The following is a 13,619-nucleotide window of genomic DNA, read 5'->3' on the forward strand; positions in this document are numbered from 1 at the left end:
AAAAAAAAGCAAAACAAAATCAGCTGTAAATCTTCACGGATTTTTCATCAGCTACCCCTCATACCTATACCTTTTAGAACCTTCAAATATCTGTATAAGATTTGTTCAACTTTTTTCTTGCGTGACTGGGGTACTGTGCCTACAGATAATTAAAAACAGAACACTCAAAAAGGTCATAAAAGGCAAAAATACGCTGGGCTGACAAGCCATACCTGTACATAATAGTATCCTATAGGACCAACATTTTTAGAGAAATTAAAAAAAAAAAGAATGTATACCTTTATTATCAAAATATGATAACAGATAGAAATGAGGTATGGCAGACCAGAGATAAAATATAAAAGATAATTACAGCTACAGCGATGGATTTCTGGAGAGAAGAGCAGCAGGAATTTGGAGAATATAAAAGGTGACAAACGAAAGAACTAAAGAGATGTTGGAAGTGAATTACTCATTATTGGAAGATATAAAAACTAAACAACTAATTTGGTATGGCCGCGTACAACGCATGTAGTAGAGAAGAGTAGCAAAACAGATTTTCAGAAGAGGAAGGCCTATGAAAAGTTAGAGAAAAGGCATTAACAAAGAATATATATGTATATTATATGTATATAGATATATGTAATATATATATATATATATATATATATATATATATATATATATATATATATATATAATATATATATATATATATATATATATATATATATATAAATATATATATATATATATATATATATATATATATATATATATAAATATATATATATATATATATATATATATATATATATATATATATATATATATATACATATATTACATATATCTATTTGTGCTTAAAAAGGGATAAAAATTAATCACATTCATCAACTTTCAATAAAAATATCCCTAAACTAACAAAACTGACGACCAATATATTAAAATATTCACATAAAAACTAATGGTACATTACTTATGTTAGCTATGAGTAAAAGACTTTTTATCAAATGAAATCACCAGCTAGTATCACCTGATTTTTATTCTTTAGTGTTATTTTGATCATCGTCGGTGATTGGTCATTTCGGTAGTAAACAACGGTTGGTGCGGGAATGTTTTTCTCGTTTTTATATTATTTAGAATATATGGGTGATGAATTTAAAACCATTTCTCCAATATTAACAGTTTTAAACATGTTAAAAATATTCCGTAAGTTAGAAAAGTTTTAACAACGTGCGTTTCTTTGTAGTCATTTAGTAGTTTTTTATTATACAATAATTATAAATTATTGATTTTACTGCTTATAAATTAATGTAAGAATATTCATATTGTAGATGTGTGGTATTTGTTCCATACGAAGATAATGATTTTCTTGGGTATGAATTTCTATGGATTGAAGCTGTGTTCCAGTTTCGACAATTATTCTTCAGGCGAATTGGTAAATATTTATTCATTTAAATACATATTTACAATAAATTTATCGCAGACTATTTTTTATATTAAAACATCTATTAAGTTTTATAACATTCATCTATACTCATATTCTTACACATTTAGTTTTCTATATACCTAGTTTTATTTTAAACCCTTAAGTAATTTCACGAAAAAATGTACTCCAAAGCTTAAGACTAGAAAAAACATTGTTGATTTTTTATTTAAACGTACGTTTGCTGTATCTTCACTTTAATCTTTTGTAGTAAATCATATTAAATGCACATGGAGTAAAATTAATTTTATTAATTGAAGGTAAATCTAATACCGTCTTTCTGTTCTAATTTTATTTTGTTTCTTTTGCAGTACAAATGGTACAATGTCGCCGGTGAGTACGGGAATGAGTCAGGGGTTTTATATTTCTAATATACTCTTTTTATGTACCGTTTACTTTAAAAATTTTCCATTTGAATTCTATGTAGACCATATTAAGGTATGTACCAATTGGTACTTACCCAATGGTATCCGACAAATAGGTCTCGCATCTGTATAATTACAGTATGCATCATTTGATGCTTACTTCCAAAATATTTAGTTGCTGTAGACTTCGCGAATTACCTGTATTGGTTTTTTGCTTTGAAATTTCGTTTTTACCGATAAAAATCGAACGGGGTGCATAAACATGTAGAGCTCAGTTCACGACTGGCACCCTGTTTCAACCAAACGCTCTACAAATTATGTTCGAAAATGCTTTCCCAGTTAGAATCTAGATATGTCGGGATTAGTTACTTTTTAAGGAGCATACTTTTTCGATTGTTATCTGTTGCCTAATCCATATGTATAAGTTTGTCTATCCTTTAAAGTTATTCCTAAAAGTTTTCTTTCTATAAGTTTCTGGTGTACTTATAGTTTAGTTGATGTCTTCTGATCCAACATCTATGTTTTAGAGCCTTATATGGTGACTGGTAGGACACAATCAGGGTTGGTCTTTGTATTCAAGTTTAGAGAAATTCTTATGTTTTGAATGTATTTTAATTTACGATACGCTGCCCAGCCCAACTTTTTCTTCTACTGATTTCATGTTTTCCTTTTGTTTTTTTGTAGTGATTGATTGTTCCATATATATTATCATCACCATCATAATCATTATATTCTACCAATTATAGTGTAGCTTCCTTTACATATTTATTCTTCATATCTGCCCACGATTGTCTGAAATTCGCTTTTCTGTACCATGTTGTGCCGGGTTGTTTCCTTATGTCATAGTCCCATCTAAAATTTGGACGCCTTCTTGGTCTCTTGACGCCTTTTGGATACCACAGCATAATTTTAGTGGACCACCTATTATCAGTTCTTCTCGCTTAATGTTCAGCCCACTACAATTTTAACGATTTATTTCTATGAATTACATCAGTAACCTTTTACTATTCTATTCTTTTTTTATCTCTCTTTGTTATACTTAGCATGCATCGGTCCATTGAGCTTTGAGTGTGTTTGAGTTTCCACATTATCTCTTTCTTTAGTGTCCAAGTTTCATAGCCGTATGTCATGATTGGTAGTATACACTGATCGAATGTTTTTTTCTTTAGGTGGATTGACGTCTTCGATTTGAATATAACTGAATTTCTACCAAAATATCTCCAAGCTAGTTTCATTCTTCTGTTAATTTCTGGAAATAAGGAGCCAGATTTATGTATTAATTGTTCAAGGTATACATATTCTGCACTACTAGTGCAGTGTTTTTTATTATTACATCTTCGACATCCACTAGTTCGTTCTATATTATGGTTTTTGTTTTTGTCAAGTTTATTTTTAGGTCAACTACATTGCAAGCTGCATTAAGGTCGCTTGTAAGTTCTTATAGTTCTGCAGGATTATTAACAATCAGAACGATGTCGTCTGCAAATCTTAGATGGCTGAGGTATTCTCCATCAATGGATATTCCTTTGTTTTGCCAGTTCATTTTGCTGAATATATTTTCTAGAGTTGCAGTGAACAGCTTTGGTGATATTGCGTCTCTTTTTCGGAAGCCTCTGGTAGTGAGAAATTCTGGAGTGTTTTCTTAAATTTTTACCTTAGCATTTTCTTGTCTGTAGTCTGTATAAATATGCTTAAATTTCTATATAAGGTTTGTCAATGCGTTGGTTGCTCAAAGCTTCTATTACTGCCTTGTTATATATATATATATATATATATATATATATATATATATATATATATATATATATATATATATATATATATATAATATATATATTACATATATATAATATATATATTATGTATATAATATATATATATATATATATATATATATAATATATATATTATATACAGATTGAACGAATTTAAAACGGAACATACAATTTAATATATGTCTGTTTGAACTGCATTTGAAATAGTGGACCAATATAAAACTTGGACAAAAATAAATCCATACCCAGTGATAGACATTGTATAAAATATCGTTCAACTATCTGTCTCCTTTAAAGGAAAGAGGAGCTTGCCTAATAGTCGGAGAGATAGATTTGAATTTATATGTTTCATCTTCAAACTCCCAACCATGTTCTTCAACAAACAATTCTGTTGGTACTTTTTTATGAGCATTTGTCCAAATATTTGAAATATAATGGGCTCGCAGTAGATGTTGGTGTAATTCATCTTGACATGGTGGTAAGCTTGAAGCATCGAAATTTTTTAGTTTTTTTTAAAAAGGCTCGTTTACATCATGCAACTTATACTGCCGGTTAAATAGTGAAAATCTGACATCGTTTACTTTTCTTTTTGGAATTGTTCTCGTCAGTCCTGTTCCATATAAGTGACATATGAAAGTTTCTAAGGTTTCAAAAACTTCATTACAATCGAAGTCAGTTTCACCAAGTTCGATAAAAGCATCTTGATACTTATTACATTTAGCGCATGCGTCTAGAATTACTGATCTAAATGGAACGCGCATCATTATTATTTTAATATTTTAAAATAATAATGATGCAAAATTAATGTCCAAACAGAATTTGTAAAATTATAATTAATTAATGAAAAAAAAATTCAATCAATTTAAAAGTTAAAAAAAATATTGAAAATATCTACAAAGTAAATTTCAAAACTTAAAAAATTGATAATTCCACTATTAAATTGATTTTTAGTAATAATTATTTGTAAAATGTTAAAGGAATTCTACAAATTGAATTTTATCTATTGTGAAATAGAAATAATATATTTTGTATTTGATTATTAATGTAATAATAAATCAAATTTTTCTTATATCTGAACAACCATTATTTATGCACTATAAATTTAAAAACCTTTTTATTGCAATAAAAAATAAGTAAAATTACTATTTGTTATACTAAAAATATTTAATAGTTAACATTATAAAATTACTTTAATTTAATAAAATATCAAATATCAAACATTTATTTGTAAAGTAAATATGACTTTAGTTTGAAAAAAAAACATACAGAAAATCGATTTAGCCGCCCTTTTGGATTTAGAGTTTTTAGGGGCTAAATAATGAGCCATGAAAATGGCGGACATATTACTTATCGTTAATTTTTCCCAAAAAAATTGCAACTTCACCCCTGTCCGCCACCCCTTATGTATCCACTCTCGCGTCCGCCCTTTGGGATTTCGTCTAGTTATACCAAGATCTTACTCTGGGCAAATTTTCAGCCATATTATAGATCGTTAATTTTTCCGAAAAAAATTACAACTTCATCCCTGTATAGCCACCCCCTGTACCACGAGGGGCGTCCGCCTGTAAGGCAAAGTCTTAACCCAGTGACAATGAATATATTCCAATATTCATAGTGTCATATTACTGATCAGTTCAAAATTTCGGCTCTATCTCTTGGACTATAAGGAAGCGATAAGTGGTTTGACAGCATAATAACTGCTTGTGTAGTCTAGTTTTTTCAGTGATTCTAGGCAACCTATTTGGGTGGAGTTTTGACTTGTTCTTGAATGAATTCAGAATGCAGCAGCCCGCTGAAGTATTGGATTTTTATAATATAATTATTTGACAACCTTTTGTTGGCCAACCACCTAGAGCGGAGTTGAGCCGAAATACATTGATTTCGTATGTTCCGTTTTAAATTCGTTCAATCTGTATAGATATAATATATATATAATATATATATTATATATATAATATATATATATATATATATACATATGTGGTTTCAGTTGTTTTCCGGGTTTGACTCCGCGTTAAATATTTTTGGTTTTTAGAAAAACCATTGTTTTGACGACGTTTCGGCAAGGTCACACTTGCCATTGTCAAGTCAGATTCTGCTTCGTCTTGATGTTACAGGCGAACTGATTTCTCGGTCGCTGCACGCTGAGTTTAAATATCTTGTTGCGCTTCTTGTCATTGGTCCTGTGCGCAGAGTGGGCGTGGTCTTCTTCGCTATTTTAATTTTTTTTACGTTTTTCTGCAGAATTGTTTTCCACGTATTTGGGAGTCTTTGGGCATCATCTCTGGTGTTTAAATTTTTCGGATGTTTTTCGATCTCTATGGCTTCTCTGATTACACGTTTGGCCTTATTTTCGATGTTGGCTAGCATTGTTGTTCCATTTAAGTCTATTTTATGTCCTGTGTTTATGACATGTTGTGCTAGGGATGAAGTTTTTTCTTTTCTTTCGATGGCGTTTCGATGTTCTTCGCGTCTAACCTGTATCCTTCGATTTGTTTGTCCGATGTACGATTTATCGCAGTCTTCACACGGGATCCTGTATACGCCTTGATTTTCTAATGCAACTTTTGTTTTTGCTGATGGTAATATGGTTGCTATTTTTCTGTCGGTGTTAAAAATAGTTTCTATTTTGTTTTTTCTTAGAACTCTGCTGATTTTGTCTGTCGTACCCTTTATATAGGGCAGGATAGTTTTACCGACTGGTTTTTCTTCTTTTTCTGGATCTTTGCTGTTGTTTCGGGATTTATGTGCTTTTTCAATCATGAACATGGAGAAACCATTTTTTCTTAGACTTGTTTTGACTTTGTGCATTTCTTCATTCTTATGGTCCTCATCTGCCAGTTTCTCAGATCTTGTTATTAAGGTTTTTATTACCGAATTTAATTGTGCAGGATGATGGTGTGAGTCTGCGTGTAAGTACCTGTCAGTATGGGTTGGTTTTCGGTATACTGTATGTCCTATGCTTCCATCTTCTTTCTTAATAACTAACACATCTAGGAATGGAAGTTGTTGGTTATTCTCCCGTTCCATGGTAAACTGTATTTTTGGATGGATATTGTTAATGTGTTGTAGAAATTTATTAAGTTTCTCTTCTCCGTGCGTCCAGATAATAAATGTGTCGTCAACATACCTAAGCCACAGTTTGGGTTTATGCTCTGCTGTTTCTATTGCTTTTGATTCCATATCTTGCATAAAAAGGTTGGCTATTACGGGGGACAGTGGTGAACCCATCGGTGCTCCTTCGACTTGTTTGTACCTCTGGTCCTTGTAGATGGAGGTACAAACAAGTCGAAGGAGCACCGATGGGTTCACCACTGTCCCCCGTAATAGCCAACCTTTTTATGCAAGATATGGAATCAAAAGCAATAGAAACAGCAGAGCATAAACCCAAACTGTGGCTTAGGTATGTTGACGACACATTTATTATCTGGACGCACGGAGAAGAGAAACTTAATAAATTTCTACAACACATTAACAATATCCATCCAAAAATACAGTTTACCATGGAACGGGAGAATAACCAACAACTTCCATTCCTAGATGTGTTAGTTATTAAGAAAGAAGATGGAAGCATAGGACATACAGTATACCGAAAACCAACCCATACTGACAGGTACTTACACGCAGACTCACACCATCATCCTGCACAATTAAATTCGGTAATAAAAACCTTAATAACAAGATCTGAGAAACTGGCAGATGAGGACCATAAGAATGAAGAAATGCACAAAGTCAAAACAAGTCTAAGAAAAAATGGTTTCTCCATGTTCATGATTGAAAAAGCACATAAATCCCGAAACAACAGCAAAGATCCAGAAAAAGAAGAAAAACCAGTCGGTAAAACTATCCTGCCCTATATAAAGGGTACGACAGACAAAATCAGCAGAGTTCTAAGAAAAAACAAAATAGAAACTATTTTTAACACCGACAGAAAAATAGCAACCATATTACCATCAGCAAAAACAAAAGTTGCATTAGAAAATCAAGGCGTATACAGGATCCCGTGTGAAGACTGCGATAAATCGTACATCGGACAAACAAATCGAAGGATACAGGTTAGACGCGAAGAACATCGAAACGCCATCGAAAGAAAAGAAAAAACTTCATCCCTAGCACAACATGTCATAAACACAGGACATAAAATAGACTTAAATGGAACAACAATGCTAGCCAACATCGAAAATAAGGCCAAACGTGTAATCAGAGAAGCCATAGAGATCGAAAAACATCCGAAAAATTTAAACACCAGAGATGATGCCCAAAGACTCCCAAATACGTGGAAAACAATTCTGCAGAAAAACGTAAAAAAAATTAAAATAGCGAAGAAGACCACGCCCACTCTGCGCACAGGACCAATGACAAGAAGCGCAACAAGATATTTAAACTCAGCGTGCAGCGACCGAGAAATCAGTTCGCCTGTAACATCAAGACGAAGCAGAATCTGACTTGACAATGGCAAGTGTGACCTTGCCGAAACGTCGTCAAAACAATGGTTTTTCTAAAAACCAAAAATATTTAACGCGGAGTCAAACCCGGAAAACAACTGAAACCACATATAGCTCCCGCGGAAATTTCAAATTCAATATATATACATATATATATATATATATATATATATAAATAAAATATATATATATATATATATATACATATATATATATATATATATATATATATATATATATATATATATATATATATATATATATATATATATATATATATATATATATATATATATATATATATATATATATATATATTATTGTGATATTTAAAGTCTTGGTGCGCCAAGCAATAATTAGCTAATTAATTTTTTTGATTAATTAAAATTATTTAAATGATATGATTATGACTCTATCACAATTTTTAATTCTTTTATCTCAGGGTTAAATTCGTGCTTCAATATCTCTGCTATTACATGTGAAAGGTAAGGTCCAGAGAATACCGGAATAATAAAAAAACACATATGATCTAACACTATATATTGAAATAAAAATAATGAAATAATTCACACTCAAAAGTTTTCAATAAACAAATCTCATATAAGGATTCTCAAAATTTTGTTCTCCGTACGTGAACAATCAAAATTTATGGTACAAACAATATTAATTGAAATCTCAAAATCCCAAACTATTCTAACTCTCCTAATCAAAATATTTATATCCTTTCTAAATTACGTGTAAAAATTGTGTTATCAATAAAAGAAAAAAACTGCAGAAAACAAAAATATCTCTCTCTGATGATGAGTGGTCCAAATCCTTGTTCCTTGTAGACTGTATTATCTCCTCTCAACCGCTCCCTATGTAATCAGCAATCTTACACAGATTGTTGCAAGTATATCGTCCTTAATGATCTCCTTCAAAAGCACAAATCATTCAAATTATGATAGCCTTTCTCCTCTCGATAAACTGAATCTCTCGTTGGCCCGAGTGAAAAATGACTCTTGGAATATCTTCTCTTTACGATAAACTGAATCTCTCGTTGGCCTGAACAGTGACTCTTGGAATATAAGTAGAGAAATATAACTTACAATATTTTGCTGCTTCAGCTTCTGTCAGATACACTAACTCCACAAAAACTCACTAACATTCAACACTACTGCTTGCTACATTTCAGGAACCGCCAGAGAACAATCACTGTTCCTCTTCCAGACTTGGAAACCAACTGCCATATCTTTTCTCTCTCCTCAATCTCGCTAAACTTTTTCCTACATACTTATCCCACCTTTTTCAATCTCCGCCAATCAAAACTCGTCACAATTCCCCCATTTTTTCATTTCGATAACAAACAAATTTTTACCTATAATTATAAATTTCCTAAAACTTATTTACAAATAATATTTTCTATAATTCTTAAAAACTAACAAAAACCTCTTTCTAAAATCTCTTCTATTTGTCTCTAATCACTGCATTAATGTATTTTGGAAAACCCCGTTCAATTGTCTTTTTGTTTTCACTTAAAATTATGCGGGTCACTCAAGTATAACAAAGAAATAATTTATGCAAAGCTTACATTTTGTTTAGTACAGGTAATTCAAGAAATTAATAACTCTCCTTCTTCGAAATGTTTGTTGGATATTATCCTACTTATCTGAATTATTTTAATGTTATTGAATTTTGAAATATTTTTAAACAAACCAATATTTTTCTCGATTTTACATATCATAACAAATCCCCGCCATTTGATCTGCCGAAAACTCTTTGTTAAATTTTAAAAATGACAAAAGTTTTCTAGGATCAAATTATTTCACTATGTTATTAAAATCTACTTATGATACTGACAAATGTCGTGAATGTTAAAATACCCCGTATATTGCCTGTCTTTATACGGGATTGGATATATTTTCGTTTTAAATTTTTCCAAGTATTTTCCCTTAAAAGAAAGTTCATAATTTTTAACCACTTGATTTACTTTATTAACAAAATCTCCATGGTTTCCTAAAATCTTCTCTAGTTCCTTCTCCATGTTTTTTCCACAATTTATTTTTCTTTCATCCACGTTTTGTTCACATGTGTTCACTGTCCATAATACTTCTTCACAAAATTCTGGATTCTCGTCCATCAATGCCATTTTTTCTTCTGTTTTCTTTTTATCCTCTAATTCCCTTTGGTATTCCGAGCACCATGTTTCTATTCCTTTCATTTCTCTGATGATACCTTCTTTTTCTTCCTGCTTCCATTCTGTTTTATCGTCGGTTGCCAACAATTCTTCTGTACCTTCTATTTCTTGTTGTTCTCTGGTCTCCATCTTATTTTCCTGCTTTCTTTTCGAACTCTTCTTCTTTTTCTTCCTTCTCTTTTTCTTTTCTGTTAGATCTTGTTCTTGTACTTTCGGTTTATCCTCTACAGTCATATCGATTTCTTTGCGTTTTTCCTGTGCATTGATCCTTCCAGAATTTGTTTTCCTATCTGTTTGCTTTTCTTCTCCTGTGTTGTCTGGTTCTGCTCTGATTTCCAGTTTATTTTCCGAAAAATTTATGGTGATATCTTTTTTCCTCAATTCATCAATTCCCGCTATCATATCATGATTTAAATCTTCAATCACCACACATTTCATAATATGGAATTTGTTTCCCACTCTTATCTGTACTCCCAAGCCTTCGTTTACTGTCGTCAAATTTTTATTGTTTGCACCCACTAAATCAACCCTAGGAATCTTATACACAAATCTGTCCAAATTTAATTCTTTTACTAGTTTTTTATTGATTAGCGATATCTCCGATCCAGAATCAATCACAATTTTAATCGCTTTATGTTTTATAAATGCATCTAAAAATATTAGATTAGAATTAGAAATTTGTCTGTCGTTTCCTATTGCTACATGATTCATCTCCCTTCTATTTTGTTGTTGGAAGCTCTGGTTATTTCTATCGTCCCTTTGTTCGTTAGTATTCCTATTCGGAGGATTTTGTGCATCTCTATTCCTGTTGTGATTTTCATATGTTCTCTGTTGTGTGTCATTCCTGTTATCGTAATTTTATTGTCTATTGTAATTATTGTAATTTCTCGGCCTATATTCGTTTGTTGATCTGGGATGTCGGTTTCTCTGGTCATAATTTGATGAATACCTTCTTTCCGGTCCATTATATTGGTCATGTTGTCTTCTATTTCTCATTTCTTTTCTTTTCGCTTCTTTTAATTGAAGGAATTGGCACAAACTATCAATATCTTGATAGTTTCTCAAAATCACGTGATCTTCCAACGTTTCCTCAAAATGTCTGCTGATCATTTCTACCAGCTGTTCGGTAGAATATTTGTATTCTAGATATTTTGAATTGTTATATATCTGCAAAGCATATCTTTCTTCAGATATTCCCATTTTTTCGTGATATTTTCCATTCTGTAGCTCTTGGTTGATTTCTCTCTGTTTATTTTTCCCCCAGAAATAGTTGAGAAATTTATTTTCAAAATCTGTCCAATTTTCAAACTCATCTTCCTTGCTTTCATACCATAACGCTGCTCCTTCTTTCAAATGGTTTCTAATTGTTTCTTTGCAATCGTCAAAATATCTAATATGTTGTAATTTGGTTTTCAAATTTTTAACAAACGGTACTGGGTGTGTTTTCCGAATATCCCCGCCAAACTGTATTTTTATGTCACCCGGACTTTGGATGAGTACTTCTCTCCTATCTCCCATCTCTCGTTGTTTTCTGATATCCTCAATTTGTTTTTCTATTTCTTTCTTGTCTTCTTGTAAAGCCATTTCAAATTTTGTTTCTAACTGTTCTAATTCCTTTTTCTGTACAGTCTTAATATCTTTCATTTTAGTTTCTATTTCTTCTCTCTGCATCTCTAGTTTCCTCTCTGTTTCTTCTCTGACTTTTTCTAAACAGACTTTTACCTCATTTTCATATTTGTCCAAACGCTTTTCCATTTTTCTACCATTTTCTTCTAATTTTTGTTCATAGTTTTCCAAACGCTGCTCTATATTTCTGTTATTTAGTTCTATTGTTTGTTTTGTTTCTTGTTGATTTCTATCCATTTTCTTTGATGTTTCATTTTGGTTTTTCTCTATTGTTTGTGTCTGTATTTGCATTAGTTGTAATATTGTCTCTATTCCTGATAATTCTTTTTTCTCCTCAACTATTGTAACATTTCCTTCATTATCCGATCCTTCTTCAACAATTGTTTCCTCTTCTCTGTTATCCTCCTTCCTTTCTTGCATTTTGCTTTGACTCCTTGTAGTCGACATGTTGTTTCTTTTCGTTAATGTTTTTGTCCTCGCCAAATGTGAAATTTTACAACACTCTATATGTTTCAGAACACGACAATATTTATTTCTCCCCAAATGTATTAAATTTTCAAGACAAATATCAAATATGCAATTAGTAAAATTCAAATAATTCAAAATAAATATCAAATGTACGATTGGTAAAGAAAATAAAATCAAATAATTCAATAGCAGTAAATATCCACTAACTACGATCAATCAATAAATCAAATTTATATTCCCTGGAAAAATTGTCAAAATACTTTCAAATTCAAATTCCCTCAATGTTATATGTTTTTATCTCTGGATCACCTGTACTTATTCCAGATCTCTTTCCCTTCCTTCAAATGTAAAGCTGCGATATTTTCAAGCCCCACGTTTTGGAAGCCAGTTATTGTGATATTTAAAGTCTTGGTGCGCCAAGCAATAATTAGCTAATTAATTTTTTTGATTAATTAAAATTATTTAAATGATATGATTATGACTCTATCACAATTTTTAATTCTTTTATCTCAGGGTTAAATTCGTGCTTCAATATCTATGCTATTACATGTGAAAGGTAAGGTCCAGAGAATACCGGAATAATAAAAAAACACATACGATCTAACACTATATATTGAAATAAAAATAATGAAATAATTCACACTCAAAAGTTTTCAATAAACAAATCTCATATAAGGATTCTCAAAATTTTGTTCTCCGTACGTGAACAATCAAAATTTATGGTACAAACAATATTAATTGAAATCTCAAAATCCCAAACTATTCTAACTCTCCTAATCAAAATATTTATATCCTTTCTAAATTACGTGTAAAAATTGTGTTATCAATAAAAGAAAAAAACTGCAGAAAACAAAAATATCTCTCTCTGATGATGAGTGGTCCAAATCCTTGTTCCTTGTAGACTGTATTATCTCCTCTCAACCGCTCCCTATGTAATCAGCAATCTTACACAGATTGTTGCAAGTATATCGTCCTTAATGATCTCCTTCAAAAGCACAAATCATTCAAATTATGATAGCCTTTCTCCTCTCGATAAACTGAATCTCTCGTTGGCCCTAGTGAAAAATGACTCTTGGAATATCTTCTCTTTACGATAAACTGAATCTCTCGTTGGCCTGAACAGTGACTCTTGGAATATAAGTAGAGAAATATGACTTACAATATTTTGCTGCTTCAGCTTCTGTCAGATACACTAACTCCACAAAAACTCACTAACATTCAACACTACTGCTTGCTACATTTCAAAAACCGCCAGAGAACAATCACTGTTCCTCTTCCAGACTTGGAAACCAACTG

At 31.3% G+C, this 13,619-nt stretch overlaps 1 protein-coding gene and 1 long non-coding RNA gene across 2 annotated transcripts in view; one reads left to right on the forward strand and one right to left on the reverse strand.

Moving 5' to 3' along the window:
- Positions 1-13,619, reverse strand: part of LOC140432302 (uncharacterized) — an 803,181-nt gene that overhangs the window by 545,843 nt on the left and 243,719 nt on the right. The gene's annotated exons all lie outside the window — the stretch shown is intronic.
- Positions 1,050-1,880, forward strand: LOC140439291 (uncharacterized). Its single transcript, XR_011950609.1, has 3 exons — positions 1,050-1,191; positions 1,317-1,420; positions 1,780-1,880. It is a non-coding gene; the product is annotated as an uncharacterized lncRNA (long non-coding RNA).

This window comes from Diabrotica undecimpunctata, chromosome 1, assembly GCF_040954645.1.
Source record: "Diabrotica undecimpunctata isolate CICGRU chromosome 1, icDiaUnde3, whole genome shotgun sequence".
Lineage (NCBI taxonomy): Eukaryota > Metazoa > Arthropoda > Insecta > Coleoptera > Chrysomelidae > Diabrotica > Diabrotica undecimpunctata.